This window comes from Arachis hypogaea, chromosome 17, assembly GCF_003086295.3.
Source record: "Arachis hypogaea cultivar Tifrunner chromosome 17, arahy.Tifrunner.gnm2.J5K5, whole genome shotgun sequence".
NCBI lineage: Eukaryota > Viridiplantae > Streptophyta > Magnoliopsida > Fabales > Fabaceae > Arachis > Arachis hypogaea.
The window spans coordinates 84,816,560-84,822,110 of NC_092052.1; the positions used below are offsets into that span (position 1 = coordinate 84,816,560).

General features: G+C 38.7%; 1 non-coding gene across 1 annotated transcript; it reads left to right on the top strand.

The window, feature by feature from the left end:
- The first annotated feature begins 3,434 nt into the window (after positions 1-3,434).
- LOC112767521 (small nucleolar RNA R71) lies at positions 3,435-3,542 on the top strand. The gene has a single exon (XR_003184963.1). It is a non-coding gene; the product is annotated as a small nucleolar RNA R71 (small nucleolar RNA).
- The last annotated feature ends 2,009 nt before the right edge of the window (positions 3,543-5,551 follow it).

A 5,551-nucleotide genomic window follows, 5' to 3' on the forward strand; every position in this document is an offset into this window, starting at 1 on the left:
TTTCTTTGGACCACGACTTTAACCGCTCAGCCTCAAGCTTTTCACTTGGACCATCACGCCACAAGCACCTGGTTAGGGACAGCTTGATTTAGCCGCTTAGGCCAGGATTTTATTCCTTTGGGTCCTCCTATCCATTAATGCTCAAAGCCTTGGATCCTTTTTACCCTTGCCTTTTGGTTTAAAGGGCTATTAGCTTTTTCTGCTTGCTTTTTCTTTTTCCTTCTTTTTCTTTATTTTTTTTGCCATTTTTTTCGCAAGCTTTATTTTTCGTTGCTTTTTCTTGCTTCAAGAATCAATTTTATGATGTTTTAGATTATCAATAACATTTCTCTTTTTTCATTATTCTTTCAAGAGCCAACAATTTTAACCTTCATAAACTTCACTATCAAAATTATGCACTGTTCAAGCATTCATTCAGAAAACAAAAAGTATTGCCACCACATCAAAATACTTAAACTATTTTCAAGATAGAATTCGAAATTCATGTACTTCTTTTTCTTTTTTAGAAAATATTTTTCATTTAAGAAATGTGAAAGATTCATGGAACATTCATAGTTTTAAGACATAGACACTAAATACTAATGATCATGTAATGAAGACACAAACATAGTGAAACATAAAGCATAAAAATGAAAAAAACAGAAAAATAAGAACAAGGAAATTAAAGAACGGGTCCGCCTTAGTGACGGTGGCTAGTTCTTCTTCTTGAAGATCCTATGGAGTGCTTGAGCTCCTCAATATCTCTTCCTTGCCCTTGTTGCTCTTTTCTCATGGCTCTTGTTAAAGTCCATGAGTGGGATCTCTTGTTTGCTTCATCCGCTTTCTAGTGATGGGCTTTTGAGACGAATCTCTCCATCTTCCATGACTCAGAGTTGGAAGCAACTGACTTCCCTTTCATCTTCCTAGAGGTTTCTCAGGCCTTAGGTGTCATTAGTGGTTATGGAAAAATAAATAGCAAAGCTTTTTCCACACCAAACTTAAAAGGTTTGCTCGTCCTCGAGCAAAATAAGATAGAAGGGAGTAGAAGAAGAATGATGCAATTAATTTTGAAAACTTATTATTGTGTACAAGAAAAATTAAAAAGAGTTGAAAAAAATTTGAAAAGATATGTAAGTTTTGAAAAAGTTTTGGAAGGAGTTGAAAAGAATTGAAAAACAATTAAAAAGAATTGGAAAGATTATTAATTTTTGAAAATAGAAATTGAAAAATGAACGTTTAAAATATATTTGATGCAAAAAATTATGAATTAAAACATGAAAAATTGAAAAAAATTGAATTGGAAACAAAATTACCTCCCTTGTGTCATCTTGGCGTTAAACGCCCAGAATGCTATCCATTCTGGCATTTAACGCCCACTTGATTGCCTCTTTGGGCATTTAACGCCCAGCCAGATACCCTGGCTGGCGTTAAACACTAGGATTCCTTCTTTACTGGGCATTTTTCTGAACGCCCAGAATGCTGCCATTTCTGGCGTTAAACGCCCAGAATGTTGCAAATTATGGCGTTTAATGCCCAAAATGCTGCCTGCATGGGCGTTAAACGCCCATTCTGCTATCCTTACTGGCGTTTAAACGCCAGTAAGCCTGTCCTCCAGGGTGTGCTATTTTTGATGCAGTTTTTTATTTTGCTTTAATTCTGTAGCTGTTTTTGTGACTCCACGTGATCATCAACCTAAAGAAAACATAACATGGCAATGGAAAAATAATTGTCTATAAATATAATTATAATTAAATAAAATTGGGTTGCCTCCCAATAAGCGCTTCTTTAATGTCAATAGCTTGACAGTGAGCTCTTAGAGAGCTTCACAGAGACTCAGAGCTTAATGGTGGCCTCCCAACACCAAACTTAGAAGTTGAGTGTGGGGGTTCTGGTTGACTCTGTGTTGAGAAAAGCTTTTCATGCTTCTTCTCCATGGTTACAGAAGAAGATCCTTGAGCCTTAAACACAAGGTAGTCCTCATTCAATTGAAAGACTAACTCTCCTCTATCCACATCAATCACAGCCCTTGCTGTGGCTAGGAAGGGTCTTCCAAGGATAATGGATTCATCCTCATCCTTCCCAGTGTCTAGGATTATGAAATCAGCAAGGATGTACAAGCCTTCAACCTTCACTAAGACATCCTCTACAAGTCTATAAGCCTGTTTCATTGATTTGTCTGCCATCTCTAATGAGATTCTTGCAGCTTGTACCTCAAAGATCCCTAGTTTCTCCATTACAGAGAGTGGCATGAGGTTTATATCTGATCCCAGGTCACACAGAGCCTTCTCAAAGGTCATGGTGCCTATGGTACAAGGTATTAAGAACTTTCCGGGATCCGGTTTCTTCTGAGGTAATTTCAGTTGAACCAAAGCATTCAGTTCATTGATGAGCAATGGAGGTTCATCCTCCCAAGTCTCATTACCAAATAACTTGGCATTCAGCTTCATGATTGCTTCTAGATATTGAGTAACTTGCTCTTCAACAATATCTTCATCCTCTTCAGAGGAGAAATACTCATCAGAGCTCATGAATGGCAATAGTAAGTTCAGTGGAATCTCTATGGTCTCTGTATGAGCCTCAGATTCCTTTGGTTCCTCATTAGGGAACTCCTTAGTGGTCAGTGGACGTCCATTGAAGTCTTCCTCATTGGAAATTACTGCCTCTTCCTCCTCTATAGGTTCGGCCATTTTGGGTATATTGGTGGCCTTGCACTCTCTCTTTGGATTCTTTTTTGTATTGCTTGGGAGAGTACTGGGAGGGATTTTAGTAACTCTTTTACTCAGCTGACCCACTTGTGCCTCCAAATTTCTGATCGAGGACCTTGTTTCAGTCATGAAACTGACAGTGGTCTTAGATAGATCAGAGATTATGGTTGCTAAGTCAGAGAGGCTCTTCTTAGAATTCTTTGTCTGTTGCTCAGAAGATAATGGAAAAGGCTTACTATTGTCAAACCTATTTCTTCCACCATTATTATTATTGAAGCCTTGATTAGGCTTCTACTGATCCTTCCAGGAGAAATTAGGATGATTCTTCCATGAAGGATTATAGGTGTTTCCATAGGATTTTCCCATGTAATTCACATCTTCCATTCCAAGATTCTCAGGGTTATAAGCTTCTCCTTTAGAGGAGGCTTCTTTAGTATTGCCGAATGCAGCTTGCATTCCAGTCAGATTCTGAGAAATCACATTGACTTGCTGAGTCAATATTTTATTCTGAGCCAATATGGCATCCAGAGTATCAATCTCAAGAACTCCTTTCTTCTGAGTCATCCCATTATTCAGAGGATTTCTTTCAGAAGTGTACATGAACTGGTTATTTGCAACCATTTCAATGAGTTCCCGGGCTTCTACAGGCGTCTTCTTCAGATGAAGAGATCCACCAGCAGAGTGGTCTAATGACATCTTGGGCAATTCAGACAGACCATCATAGAATATACCTAAGATGCTCCATTCTGAAAGCATGTCAGAAGGACACCTTTTGATCAATTGCTTGTATCTTTCCCAAGCTTCATAAAGGGATTCACCTTCCTTCTGTCTGAAGGTTTGGACTTCTACTCTAAGCTTGCTCATTTTTTGAGGTGGAAAGAATTTGGCCAAGAAAGCATTGACTAACTTTTCTCAAGAGTTCAGGCTTTCTTTAGGTTGTGAGTCCAACCATATCCTAGCTCTGTCTCTTACAGCAACGGAGAAAAGCATAAGTCTGTAAACCTCAGGATTAACCCCATTGGTCTTAATAGTGTCACAGATTTGCAAGAATTTAGCTAAGAATTGATGAGGATCTTCCAATGGAAGTCCATGAAACTTGCAATTCTACTGCATTAGAGAAACTAATTGAGGCTTAAGCTCAAATTTGTTTGCTCCAATTGCAGGAATTGAGATGCTTCTTCTATAGAAGTCAGAAGTTGGTGCAGTAAAGTCACCAAGTATCTTCCTTGTATCTCCACCATCGTTGTTGGATTCAGCTGCCATGTTTACTTCTTTTTCGAAAATTTCTATAAGGTTATCTCCAGAATGTTGTGCTTTAGGGGTGCATGAAATCACAATCACAGTTTTGTAATTCTGCACAACTAACCAGCAAGTGCACTGGGTCGTCCAAGTAATACCTTACGTGAGTAAAGGTCGATCCTACGGAGATTGTCGGCTTGAAGCAAGCTATGGTTATCTTGTAACTTTTAGTCAGGATATCAATAATTCGCAGATTTAATTGGAATAAGTGAAAGAACATGGATTAAATAATACTTGTTATGCAGTAATGAAGAACAGATTGAGGTTTTGGAGATGCTCTGTCTTCTGAATCTCTGCTTTCCTACTGTCTTTTTCTTCACACACGCAAGGCTCCTTCCATGGAAAGCTGTATGTTAGTGGATCACCATTGTCAATGGCTACCATCCGTCCTCTCAGTGAAAATGGTCCAAATACGCTGTCACCACACGGCTAATCATCTGTCGGTTCTCACTCATATTGAATAGGATCCATTGATCCTTTTGCGTCTGTCACTACGCCCAAAACTCGCGAGTTTGAAGCTCGTCACAGTCATCCCATCCTAGATCCTACTCAGAATACCACAGACAAGGTTGAGACTTTCGGGATCTCAAGAATGGCCGCCAATAATTCTAGCCTATACCACGAAGGTTCTAATCTTTGATTAGAAACCCAAGAGATATGCACTCAAGCTATTACAGATAGAACGGAGGTGGTTGTCAGGCACGTGTTCATAGGTGAGAATAATGATGAGTGTCACGGATCATCACATTCATCAGGTTGAAGTGCCAGTAAATATCTTAGAATAGAAACAAGCGTGATTGAATAGAAAACAGTAGTAATTGCATTAATCCATTGAAACACAACAGAGCTCCTCACCCCCAACCATGGAGTTTAGAGACTCATGCCATAGAAAATACAAGTTCTAATGTAAAATGTCATGAGGTACCAAATGAATCTCTGAAAGTGGTTTTTATAATAAACTAGTGACCTAGGGTTACAGAAAATGAGTAAGCTAGAATAGTTAGTGTAGAAATCCACTTCCGGGGCCCACTTGGTGTGTGCTTGGGTTGAGCATTGAAGCTTTCACATGTAGAGACTTTTCATGGAGTTAAACGCCAGCTTTTGTGCCAGTTTGGGCGTTTAACTCCAACTTTTATGCCAGTTCTGGCGTTTATCGCCAAAATAGGGTAGAAAGTGGTCGTTTCAACGGCAGTTTACGTTATCAAAACTCGGGTAAAGTATGGACTATTATACATTATTGGAAAGCCCAGGATGTCTACTTTCCAACGCAATTGAGAGCGAGCCAATTGGGTTTCTGTAGCTCCAGAAAATTTATTTCGAGTGCAGGGAGGTCAGAATCCAATAGCATCTGCAGTCCTTTTTCAGCCTTTGAATCAGATTTTTGCTCAGGTCCCTCAATTTCAGCCAGAAAATACTTGAAATTATAGAAAAACACACAAACTCGTAGGAAAGTCCAGAAATGTGATTTTTAAATAAAACTAATAAAAAATAATAAAAAGTAACTAAAATATACTAAAAATATACTAAAAACAATGCCAAAAGGCGTATAAATTATCCGCTCATCACAA